Raw genomic sequence first — 18,158 nt, 5'->3', positions numbered from 1 at the left:
ACTCCAGACCAGACTTTCCATGTGAAGTTGGAAGGGACAAGGTACCGTATTTTTCGCCCTATAGGACGCACTTTCCCCCTTCCAAAAATGTGTGTGTGTCCTATGGGGTGAATGCAGGCTTCAGGAAGCTATCCGCAAGCGTTGGGAGCACGGTGGGAACTCCCGTCGGGTTCCCAAGGCTTGCGGACAGCAGCCTGCAGCCCGAAGCACGGGGCGCACAGCGGATAGCAGCTTGTTCCCCCCTCCGAAAAAACTAGGTGCGCCCTATAGGGCGAAAAATACGGTAACTGTTAGGTGGATTTGTAGCTGATTGGCTGACCAAACCCAAAGAGTTCTCATTTGTGCTTCCTTGTAATCCTGCAAAAAAACAAACCAACCAAGGTCTTTGAATTTTTTAAAAAGGGGCAAATGTTGAATGCATATCTTTTAAGCTTTGTATATAGATTTTTACATTAGTATAACTGACTCTGTATGTTAGGGCAGCTTCTGATTCTCCTGCGATCCTTCCTGGTCTCTGCAACCAGCGAGGGTGTTGTGCAATTCCCCCGCAGAATTTTATTGCTGGGAATTTCCTCCAAGATTCCCGGCACTGTTGCAAGAGGCACATAATATTCATTCCGCATTTCTAAGAATCTTTTTGTTTGGCCGCACCCACACTTCAAAACTCCCTGCCTGTTGAAATCAGAAAGGTGTCTTCACTGTTCTCTTTCTGCACCTGTTGTTGTTGTTTAGTCGTGTCCGACTCTTCGTGACCCCCTGGACCAGAGCACGCCAGGCCCTCCTGTCTTCCACTGCCTCCCGCACTTTGGTCAAACTCATGCTGGTAGCTTCGAGAACACTGTCCCACCATCTCGTCCTCTGTCGTCCCCTTCTCCTTGTGCCCTCCGTCTTTCCCAACATCAGGGTCTTTTCCAGGGAGTCTTCTCTTCTCATGAGGTGGCCAGAGTATTAGAGCCTCAGCTTCAGGATCTGTCCTTCCAGTGAGCACTCAGGGCTGATTTCCTTCAGAATGGAGAGGTTTGATCTTCTTGCAGTCCATGGGACTCAAGAGTCTCCTCCAGCACCAGAATTCAAAAGCATCAAAAGCACCTGTTAAAAACACTATATTTCCGGGCGAGCCCACAAAGATATGTAGAAGGCTGGCCTGTATTTTAATCTCTTTTCAGCTTATCGTTGATTTCAACTATTTCTCTGGATGTTTTAAACAGCTGGGTTTTTACTTTTTAATATTTTTTTATATTCATTTTGTAAGCTTCTTTGAGGGTTTACCCCCAAGCAGTATATCAATCCTATGAAGTAGATAAAACAAAATAAAATTAAAAAATACTGCACTGTTGAAATGGCGATGGGATTGCACTGGCCTATTTATTCCGGATGTTTGTACGTGATGCAAATAAAGGCTTGAGGATGATGATGATGATTAAAAAAACCCCAAACATTACATATGGATTGAGGAAACTGTGGCTTGTTCACATATGCCAGCTATTGTAGAATCATAGAATGGTAGAATTGGAAGGTGTTAAGTTGTGGGTGAACATATCAGACGACACAGCGATTCTTCAGACAGCTCTTGTTTATTCACAGGCCAGAACAGAACTGAACTGAAGGGTTCAGCCAGCCTGCTTATATATACCGCCACTACAACGCAACTGTAACCACTTTCTATAACTATCCAATCACTGAACGCCACTCCTTATTCCTTATTTGCATATGTGGACCTGAGTGGAAACTATCTACAGTATCCCCCTGCTGGCCCAGGGTGAGAACTTCAGTGCATAACAGAAGGGACCCGAGGGTCATCGAGTCCAACCCCCTGAAATGCGTGCCGATTGCCCCGCAGGCAGCTACCCGGTGTAGATCCTGCCTTTTCCCCCTCCCTCCCTCCACCCCCCTCAAAGAAAGCTGTGCAGGCAGCTATCTGATGGAGGGAGAAAGGGGGAGAAGGCGGGAACTACATCTGATAGCTGCCTGCAAGGCTTTCTTTGATAGGGGGTGGAGGGAGGAAGGGGGAATCTCAATGTGGAGGGGTGACAAAAAATTTTTTTGCACCGGGTACCACATCACCTTGCTACGCCACTGCCGGCGGCTCCTGCAGCAAGTGATGAATTCCTTGAAGGCTGTATCTTCTGCCCCTGTGGATTCTGCCGCCTGAGGCAGTTACCTCGCCTTGCCTCATGTGTGGACTGGCACAAGTCCCCGCGATGCAGGAATCGCAGTTAAAGAATCCCTGGCCGTCTCATGGGTCATGTCAAATTTTTCAGCTTTCAGCTTCCCAAAACGAGAGGTGCTAAAAAGTTCTATCCCGGCTTGGGAATACAAAAGGTATTTTGGTGAAAGGAACATGATTTGGTCTTTCTGGGCAAGCACAATGTGTGTAAACCTGAACAGAAATCACTAACTGTGATTGCCAAGTGTTTGCAATCATTTTGTTATTATTGATTGCCGCTATTATTGGTTTTTTAAAAATAATTTTTATTAAGTTTCCATATTTATTTGCATCTCATTACACGGATCTATAACAAAGCATTGCTCAAACAGAGCATCGACTTCCTTCCCTCCTTCTTTCTGACTTCCACACATCTTTTACTAAATTCTCACATTTCTATAACCACTGTTTTACGTTAAAACTTCTTCTTTTTTATAATAATTACCTCCTTATACGTAAACCAGTTCCTTATTTTCACATTACAAAGCGTTTCAGTTCAAACCTACAAATATTTTCAAATGTTTACCATTTTCTTTCACACAGAATATAAATTTGCTCCAGTCCTTTTGAAACAGTTCGCCGATTCCGGATCATGATTTGGTCTTGCTAGGCAAGCACAATGTGTGTAAACCGGAACAGAAATCACTAACCCTGATTGCCAAGTACTTGCAATCATATTATTATTATTGATTGCCGCTATTATTGTTTAGCACTGCCTGACATTTCAAGAAGGCAACATTAAAATTCTTTGGTTTTCCGAAAGCAGTTAATATGCGTCTGCATCATATCATAGAATCATAGAATCACAGAGTTGGAAGAGACCACAAGGGCCATCGAGTCCAACCCCCTGCCAAGCAGGAAACACCATCAGAGCACTCCTGACATATGGTTGTCAAGCCTCTGCTTAAAGACCTCCAAAGAAGGAGACTCCACCACACTCCTTGGCAGCAAATCCCACTGTCGAACAGCTCTTACTGTCAGGAAGTTCTTCCTAATGTTTAGGTGGAATCTTCTTTCTTGTAGTTTGGATCCATTGCTCCGTGTCCGCTTCTCTGGAGCAGCAGAAAACTAGCTTTCTCCCTCCTCTGTGTGACATCCTTTTATATATTTGAACATGGCTATCATATCACCCCTTAACCTCCTCTTCTCCAGGCTAAACATGCCCAGCTCCCTTAGCCGTTCCTCATAAGGCATCGTTTCCAGGCCTTTGACCATTTTGGTTGCCCTCCTCTGGACACGTTCCAGTTTGTCAGTGTCCTTCTTGAACTGTGGTGCCCAGAACTGGACACAGTACTCCAGGAGAGGTCTGACCAGAGCAGAATATGTAGAAGGCAGGTGCCTCTCCACCCCCATCATTCAGCCCAGACACTGAGGTCCAGCTCTGAAGGCCTTCCGGCAGTTCCCTCCTTGCAAGAAGCGAGGTTACAGGGAACCAGGCAGAGGGCCTTCTCAGTGGTGGCACCCTCCCACCAGATGTCAAGGAAATAAACAATTACAGTAGTATCTCGGGTTAAGTACCGTATTTTTTTCTCTATAAGACTCACTTTTCCCCTCCTAAAAAGTAAGGGGAAATGTGTGTGCGTCTTATGGAGCGAATGCAGGCTGCGCAGCTATCCCAGAAGTCAGAACAGCAAGAGGTATTGCTGCTTTCACTGCGCAGCGATCCCTCTTGCTGTTCTGGCTTCTGGGATTCAGAATATTTTTTTCCCTGTTTTCCTCCTCCAAAAACTAAGTGCGTCTTGTGCTCTGGTGCGTCTTATAGAGCGAAAAATACAATACTTAATTCGTTCCAGAGGTCCGTTCTTAACCTGAAACTGTTCTTAACCTGAAGCACCACTTTAGCTAATGGGGCCTCCTGCTGCCGCCGTGCCGCCGGAGCCCGATTTCTGTTCTTATCCTGAAGCAAAGTTCTTAACCTGAAGCACAATTTCTGGGTTAGTAGAGTCTGTAACCTGAAGTGTATGTAACCTGAAGCGTATGTAACCCGAGGTACCACTGTATCTGACTTTTAGAAGACATCTGAAGGCAGCCCTGTTTAGGCAAGCTTTTAATATTTGATGAATTGTTGTATTTTAATATTTTGCTAGAAGCCCAGCCAGATGGGCGGGGTACAAATAAATTGATGATGATGCCAAGCTAAATGTTTTCCAGTCACAAAAATAGATTTGAATTCCTCATACCCCAAACCCCCCACTCAATGAAGAAATTTGCAAAGACTCACCCCCTAAAATGATGGCTAAAATAGCCACCCAACCTCTGTTTAAAAACCACACGTTGAGGAGAAGGTGCCAAGTTGAATGGATCCTTCATTGAACCTGTCGCTGGCCCTGCTTAGGGGACTCAGACCCCACACCTGTTGCTGGTCACACTGTTTTCACCCCATCCTGGGAGTGCGCAGCCTGGGAGTCATTTTGGACTCATAGCTGTCCATAGAGGCGCAGGTTAATTCTGTGCCTAGGGCACCTGTCTACCAGCTCCACCTGGTATGCCGGCTGAGACCCTCCCTGCCCGCAGACTGTCTTGCCAGAGTGGTGCATGCTCTGGTTATCTCCCACTCGGACTACTGCGATGCGCTCTACATGGGGCTACCTTTGAAGGTGCCCCGGAAACCACAACTTATCCAGAATGCAGCAGCTAGACTGGTGACTGGGAGTTGCGGCCGAGACCATATAACACCGGTCTTGAAAGACCTACATAGGCTCCCAGTACGTTTCCAGGCACAATTCAAAGTGTTGGTGTTGACCTTGAAAGCCCTAAATGGCCTCAAAGGCCCAGTATACCTGAAGGAGGGTCTCCACCCCCATCATTCAGCCCGGACACTGAGGTCCAGCTCCAAGGACCTTCTGGCGGTTCCCTCATTGCGAGAAGTGAGGTTACAGGGAACCAGACAGAGGGCCTTCTCAGTAGTGGCACCCGCCCTGTGGAACACCCTCCCTTCAGATGTGAAGGAAAGAAGCACCTATCTTCTCTTTAAAAGACGTCTGAAGGCAGCCCTGTTCAGTGAACTTTTTAATATTTAATGCTGTTTTGTTTTTAACACTCGATTGGAAGCCGCCCAGAGTGGCTGGGGATGGGCAGGGTATAAAGAATAAATTATTATTATTATTATTATTATTATTATTATTATTATTATTATCATCATCATCATCATTGCCAACCTTTGCTCTTTCTGTTGCAGGCACGGAGCACCTGTTCCGAGTGCATATGCGTCAACGGCACATGGGTTCTGACCTGGAGGCCTGGATGCGGCAGTACCATAGCAGGAGGTATCCCTGAACATGGCGCATGGAAAGGAGGTATCCCTGAACGTGAGGCATGGAAAGGTCGCTGCAAGAACACTCCCTGTTAGCAACATGCCCTTGGCAGCCCCTCTCCTCTCTGCCCCCCTCCAGTTTCCAAAGAAGCACGGACTGGTCCAGGAGATGCAACCGAGGACATTCCACCCCAATGCAAAGTCTCAACGAGCGAAGAGTCAGCTCTTGCAGAGGTTCCGCACGGAGCTTCCAGCTTTTATGTCTCAATAAAGCTTTTGCAAATGTTGGTGGACTCGTTTTGTCTGAGAAGAAATTTTAAAACACCCTCATAAGCAGGGTGGCTTAAAAACAGCTCGCAAGGAAAGCAGCCATATTCTTATAGCTGGGAAGTGGAAGGGGCAGGCGGAATATAAATTGGAAGAATTGCATAAAGAGGTGTGGGATATAGCTATTAAAGATAAATTAATATGTGCCATAGGGACGCGGGTGGCGCTGTGGGTTAAACCACAGAGCCTAGGGCTTGCCGATCGGAAGGTCGGCGGTTTGAATCCCCGCGACAGGGTGAGTTCTCGTTGCTCGGTCCCTGCTCCTGCCAACCTAGCAGTTTGAAAGCACATCAAAGTGCAAGTAGATAAATAGGTACCGCTCCGGCGGGAAGGTAAACGGCGTTTCCGTGCGCTGCTCTGGTTCGCCAGAAGCGGCTTAGTCATGCTGGCCACATGACCCGGAAGCTGTACAATGGCTCTCTTGGCCAGTAAAGCGAGATGAGTGCCACAACCCCAGAGTGGGTCACGACTGGACCTAATGGTCAGGAGTCCCTTTACCTTTTATAAAAGTTCAACATTAGGTCACTTTATCATATACCTTTCCCAAATTCACCTTTCTTTAAGGGTTAAAATGGCGTTGGAATGAGGAGATTTGGTTAAAGTTTGGATTTTGTATAGATTCATAAAGCTAGGTATCTTCCCTGAGCTGTCAAGTCAAAAGGATACATTCAGGCACAATATTTAATAATAATAAAAAGAAAATATGTTTTTATTTATATCCCACCCTTCCTGGTTTAAAAACTGGGCTCAGGGAGGCTAACAGCAAATATAAAACATTGATTAAAATGCGACTTAAAAACAGCATCATCAATATCAATAAAATTCAAAAATTCAGGGGTCATTTGTGGGGAAAAACAAACAAACAAACAAACAAACAAACAAACAAACAAACAAACAAACAAACCAGTCAGTAGACATCAAATGATCACCAGGGCTAACCGGCCAAGTTGGTCCTGTTAGGGCCAGCAAGGAGACCAGGGAAGAATTTAAATGTGGGGTCCCAGAAAGGGTTTCTTCATAGAAGAGGAAAGGGAAAAGGGAATAGAGGATCGGGCTAATTCAAATTAAAGGGCAGGTGGAATAGCTCTGTCTTACAGGCCCTGCAGAAGGAGGTTAAATCCTGCAGGGCCCTAGTCTCCTGGGACAGAGCATTCCACCAGGTCGGAGCCACCACTGAGAAGGCCCTGGCCCTGGTGGAGGATAGTCTGACTTCCTTAGGGCCCGGGACCTTCAAGCCATTATTATTCATGGACCTTTTATAACATTGTAACTTTAAAGATGTGCCCCCCCTGTCATTTCCGTAACTAGTACCATGCCTCTTCTGCTAGATTCTTACCCAACTTAGTCCTTGAATTTAGTTCCCCTTTCCAGCACAAGTGCTTGTTTTGGAAACTTCCTTCCCGCTTGCGGAATGCATTCACCTCCAAATCTCTCCTTCTGGGGGCTCATTCTCTCCCCGTACGTCCTCCGCCATCAACAGGAGCTTCTCCCCTCCCCAAATCCGGACACGAAGAGTTGTGTGGCGCCTCGGAGCGCCTCGAGGGCGATGCGGTGCTTCTGGCTGCTGCTGGTGCTAGTGGTGGGCTTGGTGCTGAGAGGGGCTGCCGCCCCACCAGAAGACACAAATTCCAGAGTAGCAATTTTGGTGGAAGGCGATGAAGGCCCAGAGGATGCTGCCAAGCAGGAGATACAGGTGAGGAGGGAGAGCTGGTGGGGGCACCCGAATGATTTGGTCCTTTATATCCTTTACACCCGCCAAGTGGGTGGCGCTGTGGGTTAAACCACAGAGCCGAGGACTTGCAGATCAGAAGGTCGGCGGTTCGAATCCCAGCGACGGGGTGAGCCCCCCTTTGCTCGGTCCCTGCTCCTGCCCTCCTAGCAGTTCGAAAGCGCGTCAAAGTGCAAGTAGATAAATAGGTACTGCTCCGGCGGGAAGGTAAAGGGCATTTCCGTGCGCTGCTCTGGTTCGCCAGAAGCGGCTTGCTCCTGCTGGCCACATGACCCGGAAGCTGTACGCCGGCTCCCTCGGCCAGTAAAGCGAGATGAGCGCCGCAACCCCAGAGTCGGTCATGACTGAACCTAATGGTCAGGGGTCCCTTTACCTTTATCTTACCCTTGCAATAGAAACTTGGGCACAGCTTGGGGAATTAAAGGCAGCCTAGGCAGCTGTTTCGCCTTAGGCTCTGGTTATCTCCTGCTTGGACAACTGCAATGTGCTCTATGTGGGGCTACCTTTGAAGGTGACCCGGAAACTATAACTAATCCAGAATGTGGCAGCTAGACTGGTGACTGGGCGCGACTGCCGAGACCATATAACACCCGTCTTGAAAGATCTACATTGGCTCCCAGTACATTTCCGAGCACAATTCAAAGTGTTGGTGCTGACCTTGAAAGCCCTAAACGGCATCGGCCCAGTATACCTGAAGGAGCATCTCCACTCCCATCATTCTGCCCGGGCACTGACGTCCAGCTCCAAGGGTCTTTTGGCGGTTCCCTCCCTGCGAGAAGCCAGGTTACAGGGAACCAGGCAGAGGGCCTTCTCGGTGGTGGCGCCGGCCCTGTGGAATGCCCTCGCATCAGATGTCAAAGAGAAAAACAACTACCAGACTTTTAGAAGACATCTGAAGGCAGCCCTCTTTAGGGAAGCTTTTAATGTTTAACAGACCACTGTATTTTAATACTTTGTTGGAAGCCGCCCAGGGTGGCTGGGGAGACCCAGCCAGATGGGCGGTTATAAATAATAAATAATAAATTATTATTATTATTATTAGTCCAAGGGGTCTGTGTCCTGCCAGAGTCTCAATGAGCCCCACCTAGCTGCTGTTTTCTATACTAGAGGCAGCTTCCGAACTCTAGACCCATGTTCAGCGCACAGCAGTAGCCTAACAAGGCAGTCTGGTTTAGGATCAGACTTTTCCTTCTCAGAGATGGGCTACCTGTCCAGGTGGATGACCCCCATCTGCCTCTCACTTCACTCTACCACATTCTTCTTTCTTTCTTTTATTTTCATTTTCTATTTATATTTCCAAATTTATACAATTCGTTAGTTTAACTTTTTATTTTATTTTAAAAAGATTCTTTATTACAAAACAATTTACATAGAACGTAAAAAAATAGAAAGACAACGTAAACAGACCATAGACCCTGACTAACAACACCTCATTTGACATTACATACCCTTTAACTTCCGATTCACCTCATTTATACCTTACTAGTCTATACACACTTCATATTTATTATTCTTTTCAGTTAATTACCATGAAAATTTTTTACTTCATAATTTCCTCAAACTTCAAGATTCAATCCAAATCTGTCAGGAGATTTGTGTCATTACAGTGCTTTTAAAGATATTCTTTGAACATTCTCCAATCTTTACTAAATTTCTGGTTAGAATTTCCTCTTATTCTCCCAGTCATCCTTGCAAGTTCTGAATATCCTATCCTCTTTGCCTGCCAATCAGTTTTTGTGGGGATTACATCACCTTTCCAATGTTTTGCTATTAAAATCCTCGCCGCTCTTTCTGTCGCAGGCAAAGTGGAGCTGTTCCAAGTGCGTATGCGTCAATGGCAGATGGGTTCTGAGGTGGAGGCCTGGCTGTGGGAATACCATAGCAGCTTTCCCTCCCCGTCACCGACGGAGACGTCGCTGTAAGAGGTCTCGCTGTTAGCAACATGGCCTGGGCCAAACCTCTTCTCTCTGTCCTTCTCCAGTCTCCAAAGAATCACGGACTGGTTAAGGAGATACAACCGAGGCTATTCCATCCCGATGCAAAGTCCCAACGAGCGAAGAATCATAGAATCATAGAGTCATAGAATCATAGAGTTGGAAGAGACCACAAGGGCCATCGAGTCCAACCCCCTGCCAAGCAGGAAACACCATCAGAGCACTCCTGACATATGGTTGTCAAGCCTCTGCTTAAAGACCTCCAAAGAAGGAGACGCCACCACACTCCTTGGCAGCAAATTCCACTGTCGAACAGCTCTTACGGTCAGGAAGTTCTTCCTAATGTTTAGGTGGAATCTTCTTTCTTGTAGTTTGGATCCATTGCTCCGTGTCTGCTTCTCTGGAGCAGCAGAAAACAACCTTTCTCCCTCCTCTATGCCCTTCGAGAGTTTCCGCACATCTCTTCCAGCTCTTATGTCTCAATAAAGCATTTGCAAAAGTCGGTGGCTTCATTTTGTCCAAAAGGAAATTTAAAAACACCCTCGTAAGCGGGCCGGCTTAAAAACAGCTCGCAAGGATGAAGGCAGAAAGCAGCAGTACAGTGATACCTCGGTATGCGAACGGGATCCGTTCCAGAGCCCCTTTCGCATCTAGAAGCAAACATAACTAGCGACGGCACGTCTGCGCACGTGTGCGTCGCTTTTCGCCGCTTCTGCGCATGCGCGCGACGGCATTTTGAGCGTCTGCGCGTGACATCATTTTGAGCGTCTGCGCATGCGCGAGCGGCGAAACCCAGAAGTAACGCGCTCGAGTGCAACTCGAAAATGCTCAACATGAAGCACATTCAACCCGAAGTATGACTGCATTATTATAGCAGGGAAGTGAAGGGGACAAGCAGAATATAAAATGGAAGAATGGCATAAAGAGGTGTGGGATATAGCTATTAATGGTAAATGGGCATGTGCCATTAAGGTAAGATGGGGAATATGCAGGAGAAATGATTCTGAGGCGATATGCAGCACGTTTGTAGAATGTGTACTGTTAAAACGGAAAAGGGTCAAACCATCGCAAGAGGTGTTGAAATTTGGGGAGGTCTTACCGGCTGAGGTGAGAGTGTAGGAAGGCAACATGCCCAGGGAATTTGAGGTCACCATTTTGCCAGAGTTAAGCTGGTTTTGGTCTGGTTAGTCGCTGGATGGATGAAGACTTGGTAAGCCCATGCAGACCATCCTGGAAGGAGTTCTATCCTGGAAGTAGAAGGGGCCAATGGGAACGTCAGAAAACGCACACACACACTGCAAAGTACGTTCATCGTTTCATTCATTTTCACTCATTCATTTTATTTGCATGCCAATTTTCCACCAAACAAAATTATGCTCAAAGCAGCTTACCAGCAACAAACAAACCTATGGTCACATAAAGCATACTCAATAAACACACAAGACGTAGAAGAAATCTGGAAGGAATATTTAAACGATAAGGCGGATAGTGGTGGGAAGTAGGGGGAGGAGAGAGAGGTGGGGAAATATTGTTAAAAAGGTGTAGTCACAGGTATATATATATAAAAGTAAAAAGTTAGAGTTGTTACACGTGCAGAGATAGAAAATACAGATAGACCAGTGGTCTGACTTGATGCAAAGCAGTTCCTTATGTCCTTCTGAAGCCATCAGTGCCATTTATTCCTTATTCCCCCATCAAGAGCCCAACCCAACTGTCAGCCGACAACGTTCATGCGATGGGGAAACTCTGAGGTTCCAACGGCTGAAGAGGTGGTTTCATGATGTTCCTCTCCCCCCGGAGCAGTACTTCCTTCCACCTTGAGGACAGATGACAACCCTGAATCTTCTCCCCTTCTTCTCATTCTCTCCAGGTCGCCATGCCCAACTTCAGACCCAACAGGTTGTGCAGCTTCTGGCTGCTGGTGTTGCTGGTGGGCTTGTTGGTGTGGGGGGCTGTAGCCCTACAGGAAGACTCAGCTCCAAGAAGCTCCATCTTGAGGGAAGGAGATGGAGGCCCCGAGGATGCAGCCAACCAGGAGATACAGGTGGGTGCTGAGATATTGTATAAAGGACCTCTTGCATCAAAGTCCATCTCGCCAGAGTGGTGCATGTTCTGGTTATCTCCTGCTTGGACTACTGCAATGCACTCTACATGGGGCTACCTTTGAAGGTGACCCGGAAACTACAACTAATCCAGAATGTGGCAGCCAGACTGGGGACTGAGAGCGACCACTGAGACCACATAACACCCATCTTGAAAGACCTACATTGGCTCCCAGTACGTTTCCGAGCACAATTCAAAGTGTTGGTGCTGACCTTTAAAGCCCTCAATGGCCTAAGTCCAGTATACCTGAAGGAGCGTCCAGGGAACCAGGCAGAGGGCTTTCTCGGTGGTGGTGCCCACCCTGTAGAACGCCCTCTCCTCAGACTTCAAGGAGATAAACAACTACCAGTACGGTATAATAATAATAATAATAATAATAATAATAATAATAATAATAATTTTATTTATACCCCGCCCATCTGGCTGGGTTTCCCCAGCCACTCTGGGCGGCTTCCAACAAAGATTAAAAATACATTAAAACATCAGTCATTAAAAGCTTCCCTAAACAGGGCTGCCTTCAGATGTCTTCTAAAAGTCTGGTAGTTGTTTTTCTCTTGGACATCGGGTGGGAGGGCGTTCCACAGGGCAGGTGCCACTACTGAGAAGGCCCTCTGCCTGGTTCCCTGTAACTTGGCTTCTCGCAGGGAGGGAACTGCTAGAAGGCCCTTGGAGCTGGACCTCAGTGTCCGGGCTGGACAATGGGGGTGGAGACACTCCTTCAGAATATGCTCAGATTTTTTGTGTGTATGTTTGGTTGTGGGTATAGGAGGGGTAGTAAAGGTAAAGGTACCCCAACCGTAAGGCCCAGTCGCGGACGACTCTGGGGTTGCTCGCTCTAGAGGCTGAGGGAGCCGGCGTTTATCCACAGACAGCTTTTCCGGGTCATGTGGCCGGCATGACCAAGCCGCTCCTGGCGAACCAGAGCAGCACACGGAAACACCGTTTACCTTCCCGCTGGAGTGGTACCTATTTATCTACTTGCACGCTGACGTGCTTTCGAACTGCTATGTGGGCAGGAGCAGGGACTGAGCAACGGGAGCTCACCCTGTCACCGGGATTTGAACCGCCGACCTTCCGATCGGCAAGTCCTAGGCTCAGTGGTTTAGACCACAGTGCCACCCGCGTCCCACATAGGGGTAGTAGTAACTCCCAACTCCTACCCCCTGACTCTGTTCATTCTCCCATGGACTTTCCTTCCACAGGGATTGAGGGTCACTAGGTCCACTAGATGGAGATGCTTTGCCTGCGCTTTCGTCAGATGGGTGAACGGCCGGAGGATGGTCACAATTCGTCCAGGATGCCTCAGCGCCTTGAGCGGCCGCTAAAAGTCTCGAGGCGATCTGAAAAGGAAGCATTAACAGCATCAAAGCACCCCTGTCGCCCGGTGGTCTTCTGGGAAATTCACAAACAGGTGGAACCAGCTTTGCAAGCACCCGACGACGCTACAACGTCCCTGCGCTGTTGTCTTTTGGGGGAAACAAAGGCTTGTTTTAGCCGCCAGCCAAAAACACCCCTCTTTTCCCAGACCTTTGGCTAATTAAACAATCGATAGCCTTGCAAACTGTGTGTGTGCATGTGAGGTTATTTATTAGGGGGGGGGGCTGCTATCTTCGAGAAAGTGGTCTTCAAGGGAGGCTGTGCAGAACATGAAACCCGAAGACAGTGTCTCCTTGCCTCTCTCATAGCGCCTACAAGCTTGGTTTCAAAGAAGTCAGTCACTCATGGCCAGGGCCGGATTTAGGTTTGATGAGGCCCTAAGCTACTGAAGGTGATGGGGCCCTTTATATGTCCAGCTGTCCTTTGTCAACAACAAATTGTCACTATTTTTTTGAGTTGAATATGTGCTATCTGGTAATTTATGGACCTCATAGGTATCTCAAGCCATTTTCACATAACAAAATATGTATTTTATCGAAGTAATTGTTACAACCAGTCCATGCAGAATGTAGGCACCTTATACAGTGGTGCCTCAGGTTACAGATGCTTCAGGTTACAGACTCTGCTAACCCAGAAATAGTACCTTGGGTTAAGAACTTTGCTTCAGGATGAGAACAGCAATCGCGCAGCGGCAGCGGGAGGTCCCATTAGCTAAAGTGGTACCTCAGGTTAAGAACAGTTTCAGGTTAAGAACGGACTTCCAGAACAAATTAAGTTCTTAACCTGAGGAACCACTGTATATAGAAATGAGCAAACCAGTGATATTTGAAGGATCAGGCTAGCAGGCGGGGACCATTCCTTACACAACACCAGTGGCGTAGTGTGGGTTGTCAGCACCCGGGGCAAGGCAAGTAATTTGCACCCCCTAACCCATGGATTTGCGCCCCCTAACCCTAACCCCCAGATGTTGCGCCCGGTGCGGCCGGCCCCCCCCTGCACCCCCCACGCTACGCCACTGCACAACACAAAACACTGTTGCTGTATGTAGGTTTTATTTTATTTGTTTTATATTTTGGAAATGTACATCCAGGTTTTTTCCCCTTTAAATTTTTGGGGCCCCCAAGAGAATGTGGCCCTAAGCTATAGCTATAGCAGGGTACCAATAAATCATTATCATTATCATTATCTCGCAGGGCCACTTGCATTCCTGTAAGATGCAGCCTAAGCATTCCTAGGCTTCCAGAATGCTGAGAGCACCTTACAGGCCAAGCAAATATTTTAGCCTTGCCTTTCGCTGATTTACGTCGGCAGGTCAACTTTCCCACTTCATTTATTTATTTTTTAAAGAAACATGCCATTTACTGATTTTCACAGAGGAAGAATAAAAACGAACAAAGCAAAACGTTTTCTTCTTCTTTTCATTCCGCCGTGGCTGTTTGCCGCAGCTCACAGTCCCAAACGAATCCACATCTAAAGTTCTGCCAGGATGGAGGTGATATATTTTCCAGGATGATATCAAATTCTGCAAAGCCTTTTGCCAGATCTGAGCTTCACGTATCACTTTCCTGGCGATGGAAGTCGATGCAACCGGAGAGTCTCATTTTCACAACTCTCTTTCTCCTCTTGCGGCCTGAAAATCCTTCCTTGTCCGCTCTATTTTAAAACAACGACAACCTTGTCTTGTTCGATGCGACGGGAGGCTCTTGGGAAATATCTCCTGCTGCGATGCCCTGTGGCAGGGGCCTTTCTGCTGCCTGTTTCTCTCAGGGTAAGAGGGTGGGCTTCAAGTCTTGGGAAATAGGACAGCGGCCACAAACCTCCCTTTGTGAGGCCTGCCAGGAAGCCCTTGCCATGAGATCACCTGCTCAGGTGAGCTCTGCCTTCTGGGCAAGAGAAACAGCAAACACCCTCTAGAGCTCCTTGCAAAATCCTGGTTCCTCCGAATGTAGGAGATGAAGGGAATTTACCTCCATCTCCTCATTCTCGGGGTCTTGGCTGCAGTCGTCGTGGCGAGGCCAAGCCAGCAAGGAGCGATGGCAAAGGAAGGAATGGACATTGTACAAAGACAGGACAGAGGGATGGTAAAAGGGGATGCAAGGCAGCTGCTAGCTATGGTAAGTCCAGAGCCTCCAGGCATCTCTATTTTCCAGGGGCAGTCCTGGATTTACAGAAGTTCCTGATTTGATCCCAGAAGGTCCAGCTTTTCCTTAGGATGTCCCTATTTTCATTGAAGAAATGATGGAGGCCATGTGACCTTGGAGCCAAGGAGATAAGTAACCTTTAGGTAAAGGTAAAGGGACCTCTGACCATTAGGTCCAGTCGTGGCCTCGCTTTATTGGCCGAGGGAGCCGGCGTACAGCTTCCGGGTCGTGTGGCCAGCATGACTAAGCCGCTTCTGGCGAACCAGAGCAGCGCACGGAAACGCCGTTTACCTTCCCGCTGGAGCGCTACCTATTTATCTACTTGCACTTTGACGTGCTTTCGAACTGCTAGGTTGACAGGAGCAGGGACCGAGCAACGGGAGCTCACCCCGTCGCGGGGAATCGAACCGCCAACCTTCTGATCGGCAAGCCCTAGGCTCTGTGTTTTAACCCACAGCGCCACCCACGTGCCTTGTAATATATAAATATCAATAAAAAACATTTTAAAAACAGGGTGGCAGAAAATGAAAGGGCCCACTGTCACCATGTGGCCTCTGACAGGTTAGACATGGTAGAAGTTTATAAAATTATACTAGCAAGTTGAAAGTAGAGAGAGAAAATTTTCCTTCCCTCTCTCCATTGAAGAAGAATGTTGGAATATTCAGAACCGATCAAAGACATAGGTAGCTGTCAACGTTTCCCGTTTTTTAAAGGAAATTCTCTTATTCCGAATAGGATTTCTCACAAGAAAAGGGGAAAGTTGACAGCTATGATCAAAGAGACGACGTCTCCGGTGGAGTATAGAAAATTTAAAGGTTAAAAGGTGTGAAATTAAAAGGCTTTAATTTGTTAAGATATCAAGGAGATTAAGATATATTAAGATACTAAGATCAAGTTAAAAATTAGACAAGATAGAGGGAAGGGATTTGCTGATCAAATATATGAACTAGAATACAGTGAAGGGAGGTATGGGGAAGTCTGGTAAATAAGTAAATGCAAGGAATATGATGAAATGGAATTGTTTTTAACTGTTTTTCTGTTTTTCTTTTTCTTTTTGTGTTGCTTTTTCTGGGGTTTTTTTTTGTATTTTTGTACTTTTGTATTTTTCTGTTATTTTTTCTCTTTATGTAAAAACCTTAATAAAAAATATTATAAAAAAAAACAAAGAGACGACCTCTCCAAGCATCTGCGTAGCTAAACTACAGAAAACGAGTCCTAGTGTTCTGAGAGAGGGAGAAAGAACTTTCTCTAAGTAAGAACACCCTAAACCCCCTTCTTTTTATTTCCTCTCTCGATCCCAGGACCCGAGAGGGCAGCGGTCCGGAAAGGGCAAGAAGAGGAAGGGCTGGAACACAGGATCCATTGCCATTCTGGGCTCCAACGTGGCCCAGGGGTTCAAAGGCTGAGGAGCCGTTTTCTTAGAGAAGAGAGGACCCGCCCGAGAGGCAGGAATCCATTATCCTGGACGTCTCTACGAGGGCGAGAGGGTGACCTCAAGGAACTCATCACGCCTGTGGGACAGAGATGGCCCAGCAGAAATGGATGGGGGGCTCGAGGTGGTGACACCCCCTTCTCCTACCTCTCCAATTTTCCAGATGCCAATGTAATCTGTCCCAGTTCTCGTGGTGGCGGAGGAGAGATGTTTTCTATCAATAAATCTCCCGTAGCGAGTGAGTGCGCCTTGCCTCGTGGCTGTTTATTTGCAAGCTGGTTGGAGCGCAAGGATGGAGGGCCAAGTCCTGGACCGGACAACCCCCACCCCTGTGCTATGTGTTGTTTAGTTGTTTAGTTGTGTCCGACTCTTTGTGACCCCCTGGACCAGAGCACGCCAGGCACTCCTGTCTTCCACTGCCTCCCGCAGTTTGGTCAGACTCATGCTTGTAGCTTTGAAAACACTGTCCAACCATCTCGTCCTCTGTCGTCCCCTTCTCCTTGTGCCCTCCATCTTTCCCAACATCAGGGTCTTTTCCAGGGAGTCTTCTCTTCTCATGAGGTGGCCAAAGTATTGGAGCCTCAGCTTCACGATCTGTCCTTCCAGGGAGCACTCAGGGCTGATTTCCTTAAGAATGGATAGGTTTGATCTTCTTGGAGTCCATGGGACTCTCAAGAGTCTCCTCCAGCACCATAATTCAAAAGCATCCATTCTTCGGCGATCAGCCTTCTTTATGGTCCAGCTCTCACTTCCATTCATCACTATTGGGAAAACCATGGCTTTAACTATACGGACCTTTGTTGGCAAGGTGATGTCTCTGCTTTTTAAGATGCTGTCTAGGTTTGCCATCGCCTTTCTCCCAAGGAGCAGGCGTCTTTTAATTTCATGACAGCTGTCACCATCTGCAGTAATCATGGAGCCCAAGAAAGTAAAATCTCTCACTGCCTCCATTTCTTCCCCTTCTATTTGCCAGGAGGTAATGGGCCCAGTGGCCATGATCTTCATTTTTTGATGTTGAGCTTCAGACCATATTTTGCGCTCTCCTCTTTCACCCTCATTAAAAGGTTCTTTAATTCCTCCTCACTTTCTGCCATCAAGGTTGTGTCACCTGCATATTGGAGGTTGTTGATATTTCTTCCGGCAATCTTAATTCCGGCTAGGGATTCATCCAGCCCAGCCTTTCGCATGATGAATTCTGCATATAAGTTAAATAAGCAGGGAGACAATATACAGCCTTGTTGTACTCCTTTCCCAATTTTGAACCAAACAGTTGTTCCATCTCCAGTTCTAACTGTAGCTTCTTGTCCCACATAGAGATTTCTCAGGAGACAGATGAGGTGATCAGGCACTCCCATTTCTTTAAGAACTTTCCATAGTTTGCTGTGGTTGACACAGTCAAAGGCTTTTGCATAGTCAATGAAGCAGAAGTAGATGTCTTTCTGGAACTCTCTAGCTTTCTCCATAATCCAGCGCATGTTTGCAATTTGGTCTCTGGTTCCTCTGCCCCTTCAAAATCCAGTTTGCACTTGTGCTTTGTAGTGTTATTTAATTAAAAAGACTTTGCCACTAGATGTCGCTAAGAGACCACATTGTGGCTGATCTTTGAGAGCGACTGAGAGTCATAGAATCATAGAATCATAGAGTTGGAAGAGACCA

At 47.1% G+C, this 18,158-nt stretch overlaps 2 long non-coding RNA genes across 2 annotated transcripts in view; both read left to right on the top strand.

The window, feature by feature from the left end:
* Nucleotides 1–17,948, top strand: part of LOC310661088 — a 32,663-nt gene extending 14,715 nt beyond the window's left edge. Inside the window, exon 3 of the long non-coding RNA XR_014503690.1 lies at nucleotides 17,934–17,948. This is a non-coding gene — a long non-coding RNA (uncharacterized lncRNA). The remainder of the gene's footprint in view (nucleotides 1–17,933) is intronic.
* LOC310660705 lies at nucleotides 14,794–16,744 on the top strand. The gene is made up of 2 exons (XR_014503614.1): nucleotides 14,794–15,043; nucleotides 16,372–16,744. It is a non-coding gene; the product is annotated as an uncharacterized lncRNA (long non-coding RNA).
* Nucleotides 17,949–18,158: the final 210 nt, after the last annotated feature.

This window comes from Podarcis tiliguerta, assembly GCF_965153285.1.
Source record: "Podarcis tiliguerta genome assembly, chromosome: 12".
NCBI lineage: Eukaryota > Metazoa > Chordata > Lepidosauria > Squamata > Lacertidae > Podarcis > Podarcis tiliguerta.
Note: the sequence above shows the minus strand (reverse complement) of the source record. Positions and strands in the feature narration are given on the sequence as shown.